Genomic DNA, 25,322 nt, shown 5'->3' with positions numbered 1-25,322 from the left:
ACTCCCCCTCTAGCTCTCAAAGGGTCATAACACCTACATTATATAAAAAAAAATTAAAATTTGATATTTTTTGAATCAAGAGAGTCTTAGGAACTCATTAGTATTGTTGGTTAGTGAGTATCATTGTCCTAAGTCTTATAATGAGCTCGTGATAAATGTTATCAAACTACAATGCATTTAAAAATTCATTGTTCTAAATTTTCACTGTTGAATTTAGATATGTCAAATTCAAATCTAAGAATATAGATATACTAAAGAGGCTTATAGTACTATATTGTCAAAAGCTTTTTAATGAGTTTGCGATAATTTTTATCATACCTTTGCAAATTTAAAAAGGCATTACTTTGATTTACATTGTCAAATTCATATTTAAAGGCATTGATAGATTAAGGACGCTTTTAGTAGTACATTAGTTTTGGTTTGAAATGATTTAGATCCTTCATTCAGTTTCAGATGAAATTGGCTATGGCCCTATGTCATTCAAAAATTTAAAATTTGATATTTTTTTAATTAAGAGAGTCCTAGGAACCCGTTGGTATTGTTAGTTAGTGGGTATCATTGTTCAAAGCCTTATAATGAGCTCATGATAAATGTTATCAAAATATAGTATAAGTACCTTGAGTTAGATTTGATCTAATCAACAAAATTAAGCTAGGTCTTATGATGTTTTGATGTCTTGTGTCTAATTGTACAGGAACTTAAGAGCACAAGAAGTCTAGCGGAAGATTCAAGATGACACGGGGAGGGAATCGACGGGTTCGGTACATCTGAGGGATGATAAGCTGCAGAAGAGTACACTGGTGGATAATGAGGATGTGTGCGATGTTCGAGGGATGAGAAGGTAGGGAGAAAGTCTGCTCAAGAAGAAGGTTGGAATTGAATTTTGATGAGCTCAACTCTAGATGACCGATGTATCACCCAAACAAGCGAGATCGAAGAAGATCAACTTAGAGGTTGATCTTGAAGACCTAAGACGCCTCACTTGTGATTGAGGACTCCTCGGGTGCCAGAATTACATCTGCCAGCCGCTAGAGTGAAGGCGCCTCCAAGGAGCATGGAGGCACCCTTTCATCTCAAAAAGGAGCCATGCTGGTGACTGGAGGCACCCTTCCACCTCTATTGGAGGCACCCTAGAGCTTCTATAGAAGCGCCTCCAATGAACAGTAGTCATTAGAATAACGTTGAGAGATGGTAAACTTTTATCCTCTTAGAGGTGCCTTGGATCTTGTTGGAGGTGCCTCTAAGCAACGGTAACTTTTTTCTAGAGACTATAAAAACCCCCCTAGAGCTAAGAATTATAAATCAATCATTATACTAATCTTTCTAGTAATTCCTTCGCTTTAAAGACGGTAAGAGGCTACTCCATCTTCACGAATGAGAATTTTAGTAGAGCTTTCAACTGCCTTGGATTAACAATCACGTAGGTTGTAATCAAGTAAAATCTTTTGTCCTCTTACTTTATTCTGTTATTTTATGTTAATTATTTTTGCTTAATTAATTGTGCATTCTTACTAAATCCAAAGCAAGAGATATTATTCTAACTTAATTTTCAAGGTTATTCATCCCCCTCTAGTTGGCCTAACATAGGACCTACAATTGATATCAGAGCCCAACCACTTTAGAAGGATTAATTGCCAACTGAAGCAACAAAGATATGGCCGGACCAAGCATCTATCTGCTAAGTTTGAGGACGAGATCACAACATGGAAAAAGAAAATAGAGGTATTTTTAAAATAGATTTTGATTTATTATTAATAATCAAATGTGATTTTGCAGTATCCAAAGATCAACATGGAGAAGAAAAGGATGAGCATCTGTGGACTAAGAAAGAGCATAATGACTTCGTAGCAAACGAAAGAGCTGAATTCTATCTACTAAATGCACTTCTATTCCAAGAAGTCAATTGGATCGGCAACTACGACTTGGCAAAAGCACTCTGGGAGAAATTCCTATAAACGCATGAAGGGACCTTAGAAGCGAAGCTCGCAAGACGAGATCTTCTTCATAATCAACTCAGTAACCTTCGACTTGAAGAAGTAGAAATAGTTGCTCAACTATATGCCAAACTTAAGGAGTTGATCACTGGACTCACCAACTTCGGAGAAATGGTAACCAATAAAAACACCTTGAGAAACACACTTAATGCCTTCTCGAGGACCCCAGACTAGACATCGATAATCAATTTCTACTATATTTCTAAGGATCTTGAGGTAAGTAGCTTAAAAAGTTTATTTTCTATCTTGGAATTACATGAAACTTGATGTGTAAGATTGAGAAATAAAAAGGGGTCATGTCAGAACTTAGCACTGCAAGCTAAGCAAATCAGACTAGATTCAAGTTCATCAGAGGACAAAGATGAGTAAGCATACGGGGTAAGAAAGCTAAATAAGTTCTTTAAGACTAATAAATTTAATAGGATATAGGCCAAGAAGTTCCTCCCTGGAAGAAGAAAAATTTAATACTACAACTACACTGAAGAGGGATACATCAAAGATAACTGCCCAACGCTGAAGAGCAAAGAAAAAGACAAAGACAAAGACAAAGGGACAAGAAAGTTCAAATAACGAAACCTCAAAGCAACTTGGGACGAGTCATCAACAGAAGAATCCGAGAATGAAAAATACGCTGGAATCACACTTACAACCAACTACCAAGAGGAAAGTATCAATGAAGGGGGAACTGCTTCAGAGGAAAGCAGCGGTGAAGGGAGAGCTTCCAGCTTTAAATCTGATACAGTAAGTGTGGTATGTCTTCTACCTCCTCACCAATTATACAAAGGTATTAAACTCATGTCTAGATCTTTATGTAAACTTAGATCAAAGAATATTAAATTGAAAAAAGACAATATGGATTTGAAAACGATCTTAGCTTAAGCATGTTGACTAGAAGAATTTGACAAAATTCAAATGCAAAATTCTAAATTAAAAGAGCAAGTTGAAAGATTGAAAAAGAATGATGCATTCTTAAAGTTTCAAATTTTAGAAATAATAGAGAACTAAATTGGTATTTTAGATTTTATAAAGATCAAATTAGCAAAGTAACACGAAAATATATTCAAAAAAATTATCTCGTTAATCCAATAGGAAAAACTTATTTTGGATATCAAAATCTATACTAGATTGTTAAAATTAATTTCTTGTGTATGCTAGAAAATTAATTTATTTTAATTTATTAACATTTTTAGCAAAATTCAAATGGTAGACTTTCTGTTCATATTTTCTATTTAAATTTTTTTCTATGAAAAATAAAAATATTATCTATTAACATAAAAATCATATTTTTAAAATTAAATTATTTTAAACATTGATTTATGAAAGATTTAGATTTTCCATGATAAAACCTTTTGTTTTATGTTGATAGAAATTATTTCAATTTTTTTTACTATTATATAAAGTTTTATGAATTTTTTTACTGAAAATACTATTTAATTAATTATCTAAAATTTTTTATAGATAAATATCATATCTTATATGCTCAGGAAAATTAGTAAAAATTTTTGAAGTATAAAAATATTTTTAAACATTAAATTCTCAAAATATATATATTTCTGTCCCAAAATATTTTTTTTATACTATAAAAACACATTTGTTCATGAAAATTTGTATGCTGATCTGAAAACTTTTCTTTGACATCAGCAAAAAAAATTTCAATATTTTCCAAAATTTAAATAAATTTTAAATTATTTTTAAGAAATCTAAAAGTTAATTCTTAAAAATCAATTCATTTGTGAATTTATTTCGATAAAAAATCCACAGCTTTGAGATGCTTATGTATGACTTCTTGAAAAAAAGTTGAGATTTTTTTTTAACTTTGCCTATTTTTCTCTTAGTTTTTTTTTTGTGATCGAATAGGGAGAATAATTAGATGATTAAGTTTAGAGAGATGTTTTATTTATTCATTTCTTTAATTATTATTTTATTCCATCCATCTTATTACACTTAAATGTCATATTTATGTTTTAATTGTATTTTATTTGTTTGTTTTATCCTAATCTTAACTCGGATTAATGCACATTAAAAAGAGATATTATAATTATCCCAGATTAGTTTTAATATGATCAACCGAGTTATGTTACATCATGTGATATTTTAATGTCTTTTGTCAAAGTGTGCTGAAACTTAGTAGCACAAGAAGTTGAGCAAAAGACCCAGCAAGCAAGAATGATGATACGGGAAGAGAGCAGACAAACTCGATACATCAGAGAGGCAAGAAGCTGCAAAAGAGTATACTGGTAGATAAGAACGATATGCGCGATGTTCGAGGGACGAGGAGCAAGAGAGGAAGCCTGCTCGAGAAGAAGATCAGATTTGAATTCGGATGAGCTCAACTCTAAACGATCGGAGTATCACTCAAACGAGCAAGATTGAAGAAGATCAACTTGGAGGTTGATTTTGAAGACCCGAGATGTAGGACCCTTGGTGGCCCGGCTAGAGGGGATGAATAGTCCTGCAAAGAAAAATGAATCTTTCTCGAACTTTATAGCTTTATTAAACTAACACTTGTATAAAATAAGTTTAATAAGTAAACTAAGAGGAGAGGCATGAAGGGGTTACTTGGTCACAACCGGGGAGGTTGTTAATCCAAGGAAATTGAAAGCTCAGTAAATTGTCTCCTTCAGACGGAGAAGCATCTTACAGCGTTGATGGCTCATAAACAAGTAATAGAACAAGCTAAAAGTGTTTACAAGTGTTGTATTTGAACCATTTGCAAAAGGATTGTATTTATAGCCTTGATCGAGGTGTTTGGAAGGGTTTCAGGCACCTCCATGGGATAAAACTTTATCCCCATCGTAATGCAACACGTCATGTCACATTTCGGATAAATTTCAGTTTCGGGTGCCCGGAGTCATGGTGCCCAAATTAAGTCTAAGCGCCACGGACTAGCTCGAGGCACCTCGGATCGAAAAGTCAGCATTTTGTTGACTTTCAGTCTCGGTCTTCCGCTCCAGTTCTGCTCGCATTGGTCTGGGTCTTTCGCTCCGGCTCGCCTCACTTGGGTGATCTCGGCTATCCAGAATAGGGCTCACCCAAACCCAACTTCTGGCCTTCGAACAGTCTTCCTCTCTGGCTTCTTGTCCGTCGGAAATGTCACGCACCTCTTTCTCGTCTGCCCGCATACTCTTCCGTAGCACCTTGTACCTCGGACGTACCGAGCCCGTCGGCTCTCTCCTGTGTCGTCCTTCTCGCTAGCTAAATCTTTCTCTCGACTTCCTGTACTCCTAAGTTCCTGCACACTTAGACACAGGGGTTAAAAACCAATATGACCTAACCTGACTTGGTTGATTACATCAAAACTATCTTGGGGTACTAACAATTTCTCCCTTTTTGATGTGATCAACCCAAGTTAAGTTTGGGTAAACAAACATAAAAAATAATAATAAGGTAATAAATTTGCAACTTAATAATAATGTGCAAAAAAAATAAATTATTCTCCCCCTAGACTTAATATTCACTTCTACCCCTTTGATCACATTAAATAAGGTACTTTGAATTGACTTTGGAAAATCTAAATTTAAAGTCTAAGGGAAAACAAAAAAAAATATGATAAGTTAAGCTTCAAAATCTCTGGTTTTATAAACAAAAATTGAAAAACTCCTATAGTTGTTGATAAATTTAACAGAGGTTGAACAGGAAAAAATATTTTCACAAAAAGTTGAACTTAAATTTTCTAACAAAAAATATTTTAAAAATTATTTAGATAAAATTTTAGAGAAAAATAAATTTGCTAAAATAACTCTAACAAATATGATTTTTATTACATAAATTTTAACGATCAGAATTTTTCTAACAAAAAATTTTAAAAACAATTTAAAGTATAAGTTCAGTGCTTCACAGTAAGTCAATTAAATATTTATTTCAATAATTGACTTCCAGGCCGTGGCGAGGTACTATACCTTCTTAGTTATTGAAACAACAACCACTTTCTAGACAAAGTCTTTTGAAGAAATTAAATATTTAACTTTCTTTCTGAAAGCTCTAAGTCAAAAAAAATAGTCAATCTAAATATGATTTTGGAACTCAATATAGGTTCCTTCCTATTAGGTTAATTAAATATTTCTGAGGAATATATTTTCTAGATAATTTTCTAATTTCCCCCTTATAATATCTAAATTACTAATTTAATCCTTTATAGTTCATGGAAGTTGAAGCAGACAAATTTAAACATGCAGAATTTTTTAAGTTTTCTATTTTATCTTTTAAATTTGCATTTTCAAGTTTTAATTTTTCATTTTCAGTTTTAATCTTGTCAAAATCTTCTAATCGACAAGATATAGCTAAGGTTGATTTTAACTTTTTATTTTCTTTTTATAATTTACAGTAATTTTTCGATAGGTGTTTTATAAATTGAAATGACTTATCAAGAGAAAGAGACTGTACCTGACTTACCTTGTCGATCTCGCAATCTGAAACTCCCCCTGAAGTGCTGCTTTCTCCCGATGTCGCTTCCCCTTCATCGATGTTCATTTCGAACGAGCTTGTTTCGTCTTTGTCTTTTTGGTGACTTGCCACTAGTACAAGTCCGACAAGGGCTTCGATCTCTGACTCGGACGACGTTTTGTCTCACGTCACCTTTAGATTATGTTTGGTCTGGGCTGACTTCTTATTCTTGTTCTTACTTTTTAGTTTTGGGCAGTTGTCTTTTACGTGTCCTTCTTTATTACAATGATAACATTTTACCTTTCTTTTTCTTCTCTTACCCTGCACTTGATTAAACTTATTGGATTTAAATAATTTTTTAAATCTCCTTACCATTAACGTCATTTCATCATCATCAAATGATGTCTCAGAATATGGCTCATCTATTTTAGCTTTTAAGGCAATGGTTTGCCTTGATTCCTTCCTTAGACCTGCACATCTTGACTCATGAATTTCAAAAGTTGAAAAATCTTCTAAAGTGCTTACCTCTAAATCCTTAGAGATGAAATACACATCTACTAAGGTCGACCATTCTAGAGTCCTAGGAAATACATTAAGTGTGTACCTTAGCGAATCTCAGTTGGTTAACTTTTCTCTGAGATTCGTAAGTCCCGTGATGAGTTCCTTGATTCTTGAGTGGAGGTGTGTGACGGTTTAGCCTTCTTCTAATCAGAGGTTGCTGATCTGGTTCTGGATCAAGTCTCGTCTCGCTAGTTTTGCCTCCGAGGTTCCTTCGTGTAGTTCTAAGAATTTCTCCCAAAGCTCCTTGGTTGACTCGTAGGCTCCGATACGATTGACTTCTTGAGGTGGTAAAACACTAAGCAGAAGAAACTCTGCTTTACCGTTTGCCATGAAGTCGGCTTGTTCCTTCTTCGTCCACTGATATTCTTCTTTATCTTTCAGGACTACAAAATCATATTTCATAATTATTAATAATTCAAAATTTATTTTGAAAAATACCTCTATCTTTTTTTTCCAGCTCACGAATTCCCCCTCGAACTTCAGTGGGTTGAGACTCGGTCTGACCATCTCGTGTGCTTCGTTCGACTATTAGTCCTCTTGAAGCGAACCCGCTTTGATACCAATTGTAGGACCCTTGGCAGCCGGCTAGAGGGGTGAATAGTCATACAAAGAAAAATGAACCTTCCTCGAACTTTATAGCTTTCTTAAATTAACACTTGCATAAAATAAGTTTAAGAAGTAAACTAAGAGTAGAGGCACGAAGGGGTTACTTGGTTATAACCGGGGAGGTTGTTAATCCAAGAAAGTTGAAAGCTTAGTAAACAGTCTCCTTCAGGCGAAGAAGCCTCTTACAGCGTTGATGGCTCACAAACAAGTAGTAGAACAAACTAGAAGCATTACAAGTGTTGTATTTGAACCATTTGGACCAGGGCTATATTTATAGCCCTGGTCGGGATGCTTGGAAGAGTTTCAGGTGCCTCCAGGAGGATAAAGACTTATCCCTATCGCAACGCAATGCGCCACATCACGTTTTAGATAAATTTCAGTTCTTGACTCTCGGAAGGGTTCTGGGAACCCGGAATCTGGGTACCCAGACCAAGTCCAGACGGCCCAGATAGGTCCAGGCGCCTCGGACTAGCTTATGGCACCCCAACCAAAAAGTCCGCATTTTGTTGACTTTTGGTCCCGATCTTCCGCTCCGGTTCCGCTCGCAATGGTCCGGGTCTTCCGCTCCAGCTCGGCTCACTTGGGTGATCTCGGCCATCCGGAATAGGCTAACTCGAACCCAACTTTCGACCTTCGAGCAGTCTTCCGCACCGGCTTCTCATCCCTCGGAAACATCGGGCGCCTCCTTCTCGTTCGCCCGCATACTTTTTTTCAGCACCTCATATCTTGGGTGCACCTAGCCCGTCGGCTCTCTCCCGTGTCGTCCTTCTCGCTAGATGCATCTTTCGATCGACTTTCTGTGCTCCTACCTGTTGGATGGTGAAATTCGATAGAGGGGGGTGAATATCGAAAAAAACATTCACAGAGAGAGTAAGCAGCGGAAGAGAAAAAGAACGACGCTAACACAAACCAATTTACTTGGTTTGGAGCCTTGGTCGACTCCTACTCCAAGGCCCACACTCGTCGAGTGCTTTCGTTGGGCAATCACTAATAGTTCATAAAATCGGATTACAATTTTGAGTACAGGAACTATTAAGAACAATATCGACAACAAAATAAAGGAAAGAAAAACTCTTTAGCAGTACGTTGTTGGAGTAGCGTTGCAGCATCATAGGAGCATAGCGCAGTAGAGCAGATATCATTGTTGTGTTCTGAAGCTCTGGAGAAGACCTCCTTATATAGGAAGCTCTGAGTGTCCGGATCTCTTCCGGGTGCCTGGACTGTGACATAGCCCAGCCAACCAAAGCGCTCCACTTTACGACGTCGCTTGGGGATAACTTTTGCATTCCGAGCGCCCAGATCCCTTTCGAGCGCCCATACCCCATTTTCCAGCAAGCTTCTCTCCCTGCAAGACAATGTTAGTCCGAAGCATAATGCAACTTATATTACCCTGCAAGACAAAGTGTTAGCGCAATTATAATAAACAAACAGAGTATTAATTAGATTCCGTCTCATCGAGACCAAAATCTAGTCAAGATCTCAACTTAGAGTTCTGAAATGACTCTAAGTTGGATCGGCGCCTAAGTTCCCTTCCCGGGAATGCATCCTCACTGTCACTCCCCTCCAGTGATTTATCTTAACTTACCTGCCAGGCGTTTGGTCAGCCCTTCGACCCGTCTGAACTTCGTGCCAGAAGTCTAATCAGTCCTTCGACCCGTCTGGACTTCGTGCCAACTATCCGGTCAGCCCATCGACCTAGCTGGACTTCGTGTCAGCTATCCGGTCGACCCATCGACCTAGCTGGGCTTCGTGCCAGACATCTGATCGGCCCTTCGACCTGTCTGGGCTTCTCCTGCACACTTGGTAAAAAATGTTAGATCACAATGAAACTAACTTAATCCACTTTGTCATTCATCAAAACCTGAGTTAGATCGTTAGTGCTAACTGCACCAACAATCTCCCCATTTTTGATGCAATGACAACCTGGTTAAGTTAGTGAAAATATGCAATAAATAAACACTTACAAGCACTGATGTTAAGTTAATCTTGTTTTATTTTTGGTAAGATAATTTCGTGGCTAAATAACTTTAACTAACTTAAACCACCTAACTCTCCCTTTTTGACATTCATAAAAAAAAAGCATAGGATAAAAATAATCAGTTAAGGGAAATAATGCAATAGAGAATCCGAACTAAAATCAGATTGACTTGGGGGAACTTTAAAGTAGAAAGTTTTGAAAATTTTACTTTAAATTTTTTTTCTTTTAAGTTTTTCAAAATAACTAAGTTTTGAAGAATCAATTTAACTTTTCAAAATAAGCTTACAAATGGAAGACAATATTCAAACATAAGTTGTATAGAGGATAATTTTCAAAAAGTAAAATAAACAAAGCCAATTTTAAAGCTAAGTTTGTAACATCCAAAAAGCTAATTTTTAAATTTATAGTAATTTTCAAGTATTAAGTTATGAAAGAGTTAGTTTTTCTAAAAGAAATCTATATAAATTTTCAAAAATTAATTTGTATAAAATTCATCTTTAGATTATAAAAGGTAAGTTTACAAACACTAATTTTCAAAGTCAACAAAATCTAATTTTCAAAACTGAGTTTGTAAAATTTATTTTTCAAAAACTTAGTTTATAAAAGTTAGTTTTCAAGAGTGGGTAAAAAAATATTTTTCAAAACTAATTTTACAAAATATTTTCAATAAAGAAAAACTAAAGAAAAGAAATTTGAATTAATTCTCCCCCTAAACCTGACATAAAAATCTGTCTAACCAGTGAGTTATTTACTGACTATCAGAGGATAGCAGCTTTCACTTGATTAGTCAGGTTAAGTCAATTGTAATCAGTTAGGATTTGACTAAGCTGAATAACTTAACCTGATTGATATGTGTTTTATATTTAACGCCCAGACTTGTGTTGATGTACTGAAATAAACATCTTAAGTCTAGGAAATCTGCCTATGCATCTCACCCCTTTCTAAGTTCAGAAATACACAAACAAGTTAGCCCTAATATATTGGTGAGATGCTCAAACCTTAGATCTATAGGAGCATGCTTTCTAAAGGATTGATATATTCTAAGGTTAAATCTTATTTTCAAAAATTCTAAAAATTGGAAATTTTGAAAGCATAAACGTTTTTATCCTAGAATTTAAGAAAAATATTTTTTTGAAAACAATTTTGAAATTAAAGAATCCTAGTCTATTAAACACATTCCTAACTTCCGACGTAGATTGCTAAACTCACTTTCAGAGAGGGGTTTAGTAAATATGTAAGTTAAATTAGACTCGGTCTCAATGTATTTGAGTTCAATATCTCCTTTAGTGACATGATCCCTGATAAAGTGGTGCCTAATTTCAATGTATTTTGTTCTTGAATGATGCACATGACTTTTTGTTAAATTAATTGAGCTAATATTATCAATTAATACTTTTACATTTATTAGGTTTAAATTAAAATCTTTTAAGGTGTACATCATGTTGGATCGAGACGCGCTAGAGGGGGGGGTGAATAGCGCTCGTGGCTATTTTCAACGATTATCGGAATCGTAAGAGTTAAAACGCAGCGAAAATTAAAAGAGACACAGACACGAAGGAGTTACTTCGTTCGGAGCCTAAGGCGACTCCTACTCGAAGGCCCGCGATCCTTGATCGCTTTCGGTGGGCAACAACTATAAGTTCGAAAGTATACAAAGATGAATTACAAGTAATGCAGTAAATAATCTTATACCGACAATGGAAAATACTAAATTGAAGCTTCGGGTTGTCGGTGTCGAGTTGCAGCACTTCGGGACGAGTTCGTTAGCAGCTAAATGCAGAAGGAAGACTTGGATGTTCTCTATCTTAGCTGCTGGTCGAATCCCCTTTATAAACAGTGTTCAAGGCGCCTTAAACCCCTCCAAGGCGCCTCCAGGCTGGCCGCATCACCTGCGTGGATCAGAACCGACCTGGTCGAATTCTATCCTGTTCAAGGCGCCTCCAACCTCTCCAAGGCGCCTTCATCAACTTGTTCAAGGCGCCTTAGGCCTATCCAAGGCGCCTTGAAGCTTGCTTCGCAGCCAGCTTATGTTTTGTACCCGAGGTGCCTCCAAGCCCCATGGAGGCGCCTCGGACACTGTTCATCCGAGAGTAATTGTGCACTTTTGCCCCTGCAAGATATGTTAATCCCAAAAATACCCTGCAGCACAAAGTTAGCACAAAACAATAATAAATATGAAGATGATAAGGAATATTATGACAGTCTCCGGACTGTCCGGGTCTGACTTCGGATTTTCGACCCGAAAACCCTAGGTCGACCCGACGCCTACTATTCCCTCTACGGGGAACGCGTCCTCACCTACTCCCCTCAGGAGAGATTACCTGATGCCAGTTCGATCCCCCAGATCGACTGGACTTTTGCTCGGCACTCGAGGCTCCCGGACTTTCTGCTGGACATCCGCTTCCCGGCTAGTCCAGTCTTTCACCTGGTTCATGACACCAGGACTTTCCACCTAGGGTTACCACCCCCTAGGACTTTTGCCTGAAGCCCTCGACCTGCCAAGACTTTCCGCATAGGGTTACCACCCCCTATGACCTAGGGTTACCACCCCCTAGGGTTTTCACCTTGCCTAACCGCAGTTAGGACTTTTCTCCACCTAGGGTTACCACCCCCTAGGACCTAGGGTTACCACCCCCTAGGGTTTTCACCTGCCTAACCGCAGTTAGGACTTTTGCCTAAGTATCACTTAGGACTTTCCTGCAAGCTCCATGAACTTTGTTAGATAACACCACCACTTAACTTTGAGCCCTTTGCCATAATCAAAACTCAGGTTCGATCATCTGGTGCTTACTGCACCAACAATCTCCCCCTTTTTGATTATGGCAATCTTGGTTCAAAGTTAAGTAAAACATAACATTTAAAAGGAATAAATAATGAAAGTTAACCAAAAGCATCAATGCATAAATAAAATTTAAAGTTTATGCTCCCCCTTTCATTCTTGATTTCTTAACTTTGACTTTTCTCTCCCCCTTTGACATAAATCAAAAAGAATTAAGAAGAGAGAAATAGTCTAGTTAATTTAAGCTCCCCCTAAAGGGTAGCATAGTTAAGTACTCAGACTTAAAAAAATTTAGGTGAAGTACTTAGCTCAATTCATAAGGTGTTTGAAAAGAATTGTTGCATAGATAATTTAAATTTTAAGTTAATGCCTTAATAACTTCTTTGAGTTTAGGTGTCCAAGCATGAGTCAAACTTGATTGGGTATCAGAGCCCTAAAGGAATTTGTTTAGCCTTAAAGTACTAGCATGACTCTGTTCATTCCCCCTTAATTAATGCCAAATTAAATTCTTAGGGTCTTAGAGTACAAGCATAAGAAGAACTTTATATTATCCTAATTCCAGCTCATCCATTCTAGATTATCAAACATGTGCAGCTTACGAATGAGTTTGAGATGAGATTATTTGAAAATATTGAAAATTTAAGTTCCAAATGAGAAAATGCTAAACTTTTGAGAATTTATTAAAAATTAATTAGAGTTAACTTTAGCAATCAGAATTTGATAATTAAATATTTTTAAATCCTTTTAAATTAATATTTTGACAGTTTTAAAAGATTTTTGAAATGATTTTTAAATAATTTTGAAATTAATTTTCAAAAGTTTTTTGAAATGATTTTAAAAAGATTTTTGAAATGATTTTGAAATAATTTTGAAATTAATTTTCAAAAGATTTTTGAAATGATTTTGAAATTAAGTTTTAAAAGATTTTTGAAATGTTTTTTAAATAATTTTGAAATTGATTTTCAAAAGATTTTTTAAAATGATTTTTAAATAATTTTGAAATTGATTTTCAAAAGATTTTTGAAATGATTTTTAAATAATTTTGAAATTGATTTTCAAAAGATAATTGAAATGATTTTTAAATAATTTTGAAATTGATTTTCAAAAGATTTTTGAAATGATTTTGAAATAAAGTTTTAAAAGATTTTTGAAATGTTTTTTAAATAATTTTGAAATTGATTTTCAAAAGATTTTTGAAATGATTTTGAAATTAAGTTTTAAAAGATTTTTGAAATGTTTTTTAAATAATTTTGAAATTGATTTTCAAAAGATAATTTTGAAATTAAGTTTTAAATGATTTTTGAAATGTTTTTTAAATAATTTTGAAATTGATTTTCAAAAGTTTTTTGAAATGATTTTGAAATTAAGTTTTAAAAGATTTTTGAAATGTTTTTTAAATAATTTTGAAATTGATTTTCAAAAGTTTTTTGAAATGATTTTGAAATTAAGTTTTAAAAGATTTTTGAAATGTTTTTTAAATAATTTTGAAATTGATTTTCAAAAGATTTTTGAAATGATTTTTAAATAATTTTGAAATTGATTTTCAAAAGATTTTTGAAATGATTTTTAAATAATTTTGAAATTGATTTTCAAAAGATTTTTGAAATGATTTTGAAATAATTTTGAAATTAATTTTCAAAAGTTTTTTGAAATGATTTTGAAATTAATTTTCAAAAGATATTTGAAATGATTTTGAAATTAAGTTTTAAAAGATTTTTGAAATGTTTTTTAAATAATTTTGAAATTGATTTTCAAAAGATTTTTTAAAATGATTTTTAAATAATTTTGAAATTGATTTTCAAAAGTTTTTTGAAATGATTTTGAAATTAAGTTTTAAAAGATTTTTGAAATGTTTTTTAAATAATTTTGAAATTGATTTTCAAAAGATTTTTTAAAATGATTTTTAAATAATTTTGAAATTGATTTTCAAAAGTTCTTTGAAATGATTTTGAAATAATTTTGAAATTAATTTTCAAAAGTTTTTTGAAATGATTTTGAAATTAAGTTTTAAAAGATTTTTGAAATGTTTTTTAAATAATTTTGAAATTTATTTTCAAAAGATTTTTTAAAATGATTTTTAAATAATTTTGAAATTGATTTTCAAAAGTTTTTTGAAATGATTTTGAAATAATTTTGAAATTAATTTTCAAAAGTTTTTTGAAATGATTTTGAAATTAAGTTTTAAAAGATTTTGAAATGTTTTTTAAATAATTTTGAAATTAATTTTCAAAAGATTTTTTAAAATGATTTTTAAATAATTTTGAAATTGATTTTCAAAAGATTTTTGAAATGATTTTGAAATTAATTTTCAAAAGTTTTTTGAAATGATTTTGAAATAATTTTGAAATTAATTTTCAAAAGATTTTTGAAATGATTTTGAAATTAAGTTTTAAAAGATTTTTGAAATGTTTTTTAAATAATTTTGAAATTGATTTTCAAAAGTTTTTTGAAATGATTTTGAAATAATTTTGAAATTAATTTTCAAAAGTTTTTTGAAATTAAGTTTTAAAAGATTTTTGAAATGTTTTTTAAATAATTTTGAAATTAATTTTCAAAAGTTTTTTTTGAAATTAAGTTTTAAAATAGTTTTGAAATTAATTTTGAATTAACTTGATTTAAGTTAATTTCTTAGTCATCTCACCCAATCTAAATTTTCAATCAGGTAATCCTATAATTGTGGTGAGATGAATTGTGGTTCAGTTTAAGGGGTTGGTTTAACTTTGTGTTAGATTCAGGTTTAGTTTTGGGTTCAACAAGTAAGCATTCTTTGGATAAACTTCTGGGCTATGGTGAGTCACAAGGAACTCATTAAAGTAACCATGCCTTCGAGGTTTTCCAAATAGTCTTACCCATTGAACTTAATACTAAAACTTGGTCTAACTAGTTAGGATCCATTTAAGGGTAGCTTCGGTCAGTTCCACTTGGCCAAATGCACCAGGTCGAAGTCATATCTTCCTAGACATGCGATGCCCAAGCTTCCCTAACGTACTATCATCCAAAAACTTCACCAGTACTGTTAGTAAAGTTAAACCTAGCCTATTTTATCTAACCTTAATTACCCTGCCGGGTAGTCTACTCTTGTTTACCCATTTCGGGTAGATTAAGTTCGGTTACCCAGTCGGGTAATTTAGTTGGGAGTGCCAGCTATTCTGGATCCTCCTTCTATTGAATTTTAAATTTCAAATTTTGAATTTAATTTTGAATTCGAATTTTGAATTTGTAATTTGAATTTTGAATTTTTGAATTTTAATTTCGAATTTTCAATTTTAATTAAAATTTGAATTTTAATTTAATTGTGAATTTTAGATTTATGAATTTTGAATTTAATTTATTAAAATTGTTTTCCTTCTTGCTCCCCCTGGATCATAGCCTCGATATGGTCTATCGAGGTAGTGGACCTGATCCTTGGGGACCCAATATTGTCCAAGTCCAATTTGATTAACGAGGTTGGACTTGGGGACCCATGCTTGAATTATGTTCCTTTTATTTCTATTTACCAACGACAGATATGATCTATATTTAGTTTTGGGCTTGAATCCAAGTCCGGATTTGTTGTAAACGGCACGCTGCTTTCCAAGAATCAGATCCAAATTCTTGGAACCCAACGTAAAGCGTTCTAACGTATCCTTGAGTTCTTTAATTTGAGTTTTCAAATTAGAATTTTCTTCCTCAAGTTGTTGGACTTGAGTTGAATTTCAAACTGAACCGGCTCGATTAAAGAACTCGAGTCGTCGCTTCCTGGCTATTACTTCCTTTTGGAGTGACTTAACCCGGATGTTGGATTTAGCCAATTTTTTAAGCAAATAAGGAACTAAATTTCTTAAGTCATCTATTTGAGTTTCGGCGAGAAAAGAACTTACAGTGGGGATCGGGCCTTCGGAAACGGATGCGGATCCGTGGCTTTGCTCGGACTCTGTTTCTGACTCGTTCTCGGCTTCGGACTCGAGTTCGGATTCGATTTCGTCAATTATGTTAGCCTGTGCCGGTAACGCGAGAAAGCTCGTTGGTTCTTCTTCATCGGACTCGGATTCATCTGAAGACTCGGACCATATCTTTTCCACTGTCTGACTTGTACCTGCAACCATCGTAACACCTTCCTCGGCCGAAGTAGTATTATTCTACTCATCTAATTCAAATAAATCATTTATTAAAATATGCTTACTTACTTGAGCGTCGGAAGTGCCCTCGTGTAGTTCCATCAACTTTTGCCACAACTCTTTTGCACTTTCGAAGGAGCCGATGCGGTTCAGTTCTTCATTGGTTAGGCCACATTGTAGCATGCAGGTTGCTTTGACATCGGCTTCAACTTTTTTCATTGTGCTAGAATCCCAGTTGATGCATGAGATAAGTTCTCCGGTGTCGTCACGTGGAAGTTCGAGTCCGGTCTGGATGATGATCCACATCTCGACTTGTGTCTTGAGGTGGTATTCCATCCGGTTCTTCCAGTATCCAAAGTCCTCGCCAGAAAAGAGCGGCGGTCGGACGGTGCAGAATCCTTCTTGGAATGCCATTTTAAGAGAACCTTGCACACAAAAAAAATAGCAAAAAAAAAAATGTACCAGGACTTGATCCTGGATTAGCAGTGTTGTATGGAAGGATAGAAGTTTACTAGTTTCGAGAAAAAATAATAAAATAATAATAAAATATTCTTAAAAAATATTTAAAAAAATATTATTTCAAATTTTGCCAAATTCAATATTTTATTAATACTTATAAACCGTGAAAGGATGAAAATGAATTTTTCGAAAATTATTTTGGAGGGAAAAAATGAAAGGCGTAAGGTTTATTTTTTAACCTATAAACACGACAAAGCCACGAAAAATGCTTGAATGGTGGTTGCACCAGTTCAAAGCGACCCCGCTCTGATACCAATTGTTGGATCGAGACGCGCTAGAGGGGGGGTGAATAGCGCTCGTGGCTATTTTCAACGATTATCGGAATCGTAAGAGTTAAAACGCAGCGGAAATTAAAAGAGACACAGACACGAAGGAGTTACTTCGTTCGGAGCCTAAGGCGACTCCTACTCGAAGGCCCGCGATCCTTGATCACTTTCGGTGGGCAACAACTATAAGTTTGAAAGTATACAAAGATGAATTACAAGTAATGCAGTAAATAATCTTATACCGACAATGGAAAATACTAAATTGAAGCTTCGGGTTGTCGGTGTCGAGTTGCAGCACTTCGGGACGAGTTCGTTAGCAGCTAAATGCAGAAGGAAGACTTGGATGTTCTCTATCTTAGCTGCTGGTCGAATCCCCTTTATAAACAGTGTTCAAGGCGCCTTAAACCCCTCCAAGGCGCCTCCAGGCTGGCCGCATCACCTGCGTGGATCAGAACCGACCTGGTCGAATTCTATCCTGTTCAAGGCGCCTCCAACCTCTCCAAGGCGCCTTCATCAACTTGTTCAAGGCGCCTTAGGCCTATCCAAGGCGCCTTGAAGCTTGCTTCGCAGCCAGCTTATGTTTTGTACCCGAGGCGCCTCCAAGCCCCATGGAGGCGCCTCGGACACTGTTCATCCGAGAGTAATTGTGCACTTTTGCCCCTGCAAGATATGTTAATCCCAAAAATACCCTGCAGCACAAAGTTAGCACAAAACAATAATAAATATGAAGATGATAAGGAATATTATGACAGTCTCCGGACTGTCCGGGTCTGACTTCGGATTTCCGACCGAAAACCCTAGGTCGACCCTCTACGGGGAACGCGTCCTCACCTACTCCCCTCGGGAGATTACTGATGCCGTCGATCCTCCAGATCGACTGGACTTTTGCTCGGCACTCGAGGCTCCCGGACTTTCTGCTGGACATCCGCTTCCCGGCTAGTCCAGTCTTTCACCTGGTTCATGACACCAGGACTTTCCACCTAGGGTTACCACCCCCTAGGACTTTTGCCTGAAGCCCTCGACCTGCCAAGACTTTCCGCATAGGGTTACCACCCCCTATGACCTAGGGTTACCACCCCCTAGGGTTTTCACCTTGCCTAACCGCAGTTAGGACTTTTCTCCACCTAGGGTTACCACCCCCTAGGACCTAGGGTTACCACCCCCTAGGGTTTTCACCTGCCTAACCGCAGTTAGGACTTTTGCCTAAGTATCACTTAGGACTTTCCTGCAAGCTCCATGAACTTTGTTAGATAACACCACCACTTAACTTTGAGCCCTTTGCCATAATCAAAACTCAGGTTCGATCATCTGGTGCTTACTGCACCAACACATCATCCATAGTAGTTGTGCAACACACTTTTCTATAGCTATATACTCTGACTTAGTTGTGGATAGAGCAACACAGTGTTACTTTCTACTAAACCAGCTGACAAGTGATGGGCCTAGTAATTGACATCCACTACTTGTGTTTTTGCTGTCTAATTTACACCCAGCGTAATCTGAGTCAGAATAACCTATTAACTCAAAATTGTTAGTTCTAAGATACCAAATTCCTACATTTGACGTTCCTTTAAGGTATCTAAAGATTCTTTTGTCTTGAGTCAAATGAGATTCTTTAGCACAAATTTGGTATCTAGCACACATACTAACTGCAAATAAAATATCGGGTTGACTTGTAGTTAAGTATGGTAGGCTACTTATGGCACTCCTATAGTATTTTAGGTCAATTGATTTTCCATTGGGATCGTCATCTAGGATTGTGTTAACTGCTATAGGTATCTTTATTTCTTTAGTATTTTTCATCCCAAATCTTTTTAGTAACTCTTTGGTGTATTTTTGTTGATAAATATAATTATCCTCATTTGTTTGTTTGATTTGTATAAAAAGTAAGTTAATTTTCCTACTAAACTCATTTCAAATTCTTGTTCTATTAGATTTGTAAATTCTTCTAGGAATTCTGAGTTGGTTGAACCAAAGATTATGTCATTTACATAGATTTGGGCTATAAAAATATCCTCTTTTATTATTTTAACAAATAGGGTTAGGTCGATTTGATGTTAGGAAAGAGGTTAACCTTTTATATCATGCTCTAGGTGCTTGCTTAAGTCCATATAAGGCTTTCTTTAGCTTAAAAACATAGTCAAGGTGATCTAGACTTTCAATCCAGGTGGATGCCCTACATAGACTTCTTCTTTTATTAGTCCATTTAGAAAGGTGGATTAACATCCATTTGATACAGCCTGAACCCTTTATGGGGTGCATAACTGAGTAACATTCTAATGAACTCTAATCTAGCAACTGGGGCATAAGTTTCATCATAATCTAGCCTAGCTTTGTTTCTAGTGATTTCCCCAGTTTCACTTAATTTATTTCTAAACACCCATTTTGTTTCTATTATCTTCTTATTTTTGGGCGATGGTACTAAGTCTCAAACTTCATTTCTTTCAAATTGAGCTTGTTCCTCTTGCATAGCTATGACTCGGTCTGGGTCAAGTAAAGATTTAACTATGGTTTTGGGTTCGATCTTTGAAATCAGAGATATTTGACTTAGGTTTCTAAAGGATGATCTAGTCTGAACCCTTAGGTCTGGATCACTAATTATTTGGTGATGTGCGTAGATTGTATACACTTGTTTAGCATGTTTTGACACGCATTCACATGTTTTACTCATGCTTTATGTATGCATTTTCATACTCCTTGCTTTACTTTTAGCATATTTGCTCTTCTTTGTTCGGAGATCTACTCGTGTGCATTTTGTAAGATACCGTAAAATTAAATAATAAATATTATTGGACGGAAAAATGTATTGGATTTTCCAAGAATTTTTAGAAATTTTCTGGGAATTTTTCAGAGCTCGTAAGACGGGTTTTGAGGGGATCAATTTCAGGTACAAATAAGGCCTGTTTGGGACACCCGTTTAGGTGAGGAAATGTTTATAATTATAAATCATTTTCTTTCCTTTAATTATCTTCCCAAACGCCGTTTCCCCCAAACTCGAAGCCGATCCTTCCTCCTCTCCTTCCTTCCCCGACCTCCCTTCCTTCTCCGATCTCCCTCGCAGACGAGCGACGATCGACGATTCCTCCTTCCCTTCTCGGTGTCGCCGGCGCAAAGCAACCACCGAAGCTTTAGGAGGGAGCGAGTTGCTGATCCTCCGTCCTCTCCCTCTTGATTTCTCTCTCACGAACGATCCGACGCGACCCCGACGCCGATGTTTCCTCGACAACTTCGGCCTCACTGCGTCGCCTGAGGATTGTCGCCCGAATCTTGAAGGTGCTGGCGCTGTCCAAGCCTTCCCTGGTGGAGTGATCTCCTTCTCGGCCATTGTTGCGCTCGATTTGGTGGGATCTGATCTAGGGCACAGCGAGGTTCGAATCGCATCGCTCCCAGCCGGTTATTCCCTTGTTCTTCTCTATGATTTGTTCATTGGAATTTGATCTGCAGCTCCACACTTGCTGGATCAGATTGGGACAACACCATCCGGAGGTAGTCGATCAAGGTAGGCTTCATTCAAATCGTAAAGCTTCAAAGATCTTGATTAGTTAACTTCGATCTTGATAAGCTTCTTATTCTGGATCAGAGGAGGTGTTAGTTGGTACAGTGCTTGTGCCGATCACTGTCTTGTTTCCAATGCTGGAAGCTGTGGGAGTCTCGGCTGGGGAATTTGAGATCGATTGAGGTGAGTGTTGTATTGTTATGTTAAGGTTTTAGTAAGTAATGGCTCTACAGCTAAGTGTTGGATTTGATTTTGGAAGGAATTGGTGTAGGGCTTCTTGGTAGCTGCCGGCAGAGGTCTTGTTGGGCTGTGAGATTTGGATTTTGCTACCAAACCTTAAGGTAAGTAATGTCCAGTAGGGTAATTCTATTGGTTTCATTGGTATATTGCTAGATTAGGTTTCTATTGATTTAGGTTGTTTTGTTTGGATGGCAGTGTCTATATAGTGGATTGGTAATTAAGAGAATGGATGAATTACTGGGTTTAATCTTAATTGAGAATGTATTAATTGAGGATTGTGTATTGGATTTATGCTAGGTGTTGATTTTGGGCACCTATTTGTGTTGGACCAGCTGTAAATGGGTGGAGAAGCTCCATTTTTTTTTCTCCACAGCAAACTTTGGATTTCTTCATCAAAGGGTGTGGATTTTGTTTTGGATCAAGGTGAGGTAACTATGGAGTTTTGGTTGCATTTATGTGATATATTGATTTGCTTGAATCTTGGATTGATTGGGGGATTTAGAAGGATTTATGATGAGTTTGGATTATGTTTAGATCTAGGAGAAGTTGGATTGAGGATTAATTGGAAGATTAATCAGATATTAGATCTGGTTGGAGTGAACCTAATTGAATTAAGGGATTAGGTTGATTATTTCGATTAGGGTTTTCCCTAATTAGATTGGGGAGTTTATTTAGCTATTTGTTACTTATGTAATTAGCTAAATATATTATGTGATCGCAGGACTTGGATTCGGGACGAGTGTCTCGACGCGGGATTATTTGACACGATCGACAGATAAAGGCGGGTATTTCTTCCTTGGCCTCTTTATAGTTTCTTTGAAACTTAGTGCATGATTATTATTGGATGGATTAGGCTGCTTTATCTTATATCATGATCGATTGCTGTTTTTCCTGCATGATACTTATGCTTGACCCTTGTGATGATCTATTTAATTCATATATAGTCTCAGCTCTTGATATCTACTCTGTTGTGATTACACGTGTAGAGTAGGTCTTGTAGGGATTGTCGGGTTGTTAGTATTACCATGCTGATTGGGTACATAATGTGGATTGTATGTAGTTTGGTATGTGTTTTAGGAGTCATCATGTTGACCCTACATTTACATGTTATATGTACACGCGTGTTTGGTTATGTACTTTTGGAGGAGTGATGTTGATTGTATGTTTGTGGTTTATACACGTGTCGGATGTGTTTATTATTGGAGGATACATGTTGATTGTATTTACGATCTGTGCATATGTGTCCAGGGGGATTATTGGAGATTCTTAGTTGATTATACATGTGTAGTGGATACATATGTTTGGTGGGATACGTGGAGGTATCATGACGATTATACTCTTGTCGGAGGTATTTATGAGGTTTGGGGTTGTTGCATGGATGATGATTATATATATATATCATGTTCATCATTCATTGCATCTGATGACCGTTGTCTCCCTTGTGGTGAGAGAGTCATCAGTTGGTTTGGTTTAGCACCGCACACTCGGCCACTCATGGGTAGTGGTAGTTGGAGCAGTTGCTGCTAGTCCTGTCGTGCCACCCGGTCACGAGGTTTAGTGAGATCCGGCGTTGTGAGCAGTCAGGGACCCTGATGCTATGTAGCTAGATAGCTACTAGTGGACTGTCCGCCTCGACCACTATATAGTGGGCTGGAGGGTAGTACAGTTGTCACGGACCCAAGCCTTTCGGCCATACTGGGGTCGTGGTGTCTGGAGAGGTGTCGGGGGTGACCATGGAGCATGCATACGCAGTTATTATTCCTGCATTTGATGCGCGGTGCATCTGCATTTGCATACATGCCTAGTAGATACTAGTTGCATGTGATTGTCGTTGTTGCACTTGATTGAGATATGGTTGTTGCATTTGGTTGTCATGCTGCATACATGTCATTTATTTTACATGTATATGCAGTCGTACTTATATTGCACAGGTGTCACGGGTATATCTGTTGCAGATCCAGTGAGTTTACCGACCTTTGTACCTTGCGTCGATTTCAGATTGGGTATGTATTTACCATTATGTCAGCAGCGGTTTGTGCAGTTTGTAGGTTAGTTATGATTATGTCTGGTTATTACGTCAGGTAGGTTCAGATGCATTGATTATGATAGTATGATCATGTTCTTTATTCCCTACTGAGACTGTATACTTGTGATCTCCATGTTTTATGTATAGACCATGCACTATCTTTTCTATTACCCGCTGAGTTACTTATACTCACCACCGCATGTATATGTTTATGTTTTCAGGTAGATGGTTGGAGTGTCGCTCGGAGTATCCTGTCTGCCGGGTCCTACGTCACATCCGAAGATCGTGATTGTTTTCTTTTGTATATTCTTTTCTCATTTTTGGCATTGTATTTGTGTATAGCCGTGTGGCTATCTTATGATTTTGGTGTTGTATTTGTTGTATAAGCCTAGCCGGCTAGCAGTGTGTTGATTGTGTTGTATTGGGCTTTCCGTTTTCGTTTTTCCGCTGTGTTGATTTTTAATACGGTCGTGTGGGCTGTTTTATATATAACTGCGTGGTTGTGATTGTTTCATTCCAGCCGTGTGGGCTGTTATTATAACTGCGTGGTTGTGTATATAAATATTCCAGCCGCATGTGGCTGATGTATATTTTGTTTGTAGTGATGCTTCATATTGTCACCCGTACAGGGGAGATGTTGCCAGATTTTTGTCTAGCAGGAACTCCTTTGGGGGCGTGACAATTTAGTGGTATCAGAGCGGGTACGATGCCTGCTTTGTTTTGTTTTGGATTTTCGAGATTTATCTGATACCAATTTTTGGTATCAGAGTAGGTACGATGCCTATTATTCGTGTTTTGGATTTCGTGATTCGGTTTTCTTGATGTGACTTTCGGGTTTTTGGACCAGGCTGCAGCAGGACATCTCCAGGCCATAGGAGGTATGTTTGCATATTGTTATCATGCATTTTTGTTGGTGTATGTATTGTTGCTCATATAGTTATGACATGTGTTAGTACTTTTGTTAGTACTTGCCTATTTGTTTGTACCATACATTTCATGTGTAGGGTCAATCACTGATCACGGTTGACCTACTGGAGATCAAGGATTTACAGTCTCAGGGGATTTCCTCCTATCATACTACTAGTCGGTTGAGAGTTAGAGTCTCATACTAGTCTTGGTTACTATTAGCTAGATGGTGGATGATATCTGTATACCTATGTTGACTCAGTTAGTAGAGTACCGGTTTACTCCTGTTGATGATTGATTTACTTGGTTGACTTGAGTAGTTATGGTTTGACTGATTTACCCTTGTTGACTTGGGTAGTGGTGTATCGATTTACCTTAGTTAGTTTCATCAGTGGATGATTAATTTACTCTTATTGGATCGGTTAGGAGATGATCGATTTATTTTGTTGGTCCGACCAGTAGGGGACTGACTTACTCTATTTTTAGAGATTCTTATCGTTGGGATGTTTCATACTTGGATAGATATCTCGACTTGTACCGTCATGGGGAGGACTGAGTTAGCCGTATACCATTGTCGGCTGGGTCACCCTGTAGAGGATTGTCGTATCCGATTCCATGGGGACTTTGACTATGGACTGTCTGTACCTGGTAGGATGACTTAGAAGGTACATTCAGATAGGATACCGCACGGGTGTGGAAAAGTGTAAAGCTACCTGCTTAACACTTATGAGATACATCCATTACTAGGGTGTATGAGTTGAGGAGTACCTTTGGATATATGATTTGTACTAGCGTAGGAGAGTTGAAGTTAGCTACTTAACCTTTACGTGACCCGGTACCACGTGAAGGAAGAAGCAGGGAATGCTTTTTGGAAATCAGGTCACCACTTAGTGATTTCCTTGAGGTGTTTGGAGAGAGAGTAGTTCTCTACTTCTTTCGTCAGCACGATGGATTTTAAGGTGATGACTAGTAAACTCATCTAACGTTGCTCCATGGGAGATCCTGACTCATAGAGCTGTCGGATGTGGTTAGATATCCTTGATGTACCTAGTGATTTACGACCTGTGATGATACAGAGGTAGGGGTATTAGTTGAGTAATACCTAGGAGTTCTGATCATAACTAGGTATAATTTCATATGATGATCTTTGAGGGGTAGAACGTCGATTGACAGATATTTTGATCAGTTATTTAGTTGTAGTGTTCCTCTATCTTTGTGTTCATTGCTCGATAGCGGAGGTTGCTGAGCCTCAGGGTGGAGCAATCATAGTATGATGGGGTACAAGACAATGGTTAGACGACTTAGCTAACATTGTCTATATCAGGTGGCTCAAGACCTTAACCATGTGACCATTTTACTAGATCTTGTAGTCTATATCTCATATTAGAGGGTTTGACCTTTTATCGATATTTGTCGAGGGATAGGATGATTATGAGAGTGTGGAGATATCTTCTGGATGGGTAGACTCTTA

The 25,322-nt window shown here is 36.5% G+C and overlaps 1 long non-coding RNA gene across 1 annotated transcript; it reads left to right on the top strand.

Moving 5' to 3' along the window:
• The first annotated feature begins 20,451 nt into the window (after positions 1-20,451).
• Positions 20,452-21,021, top strand: LOC122014495. Its single transcript, XR_006120689.1, has 4 exons — positions 20,452-20,551; positions 20,628-20,682; positions 20,764-20,862; positions 20,939-21,021. It is a non-coding gene; the product is annotated as an uncharacterized LOC122014495 (long non-coding RNA).
• Positions 21,022-25,322: the final 4,301 nt, after the last annotated feature.

This window comes from Zingiber officinale, chromosome 8B, assembly GCF_018446385.1.
Source record: "Zingiber officinale cultivar Zhangliang chromosome 8B, Zo_v1.1, whole genome shotgun sequence".
Taxonomy (NCBI): Eukaryota; Viridiplantae; Streptophyta; class Magnoliopsida; order Zingiberales; family Zingiberaceae; genus Zingiber; species Zingiber officinale.
This window is presented reverse-complemented; position numbering and strand designations above follow the sequence as displayed.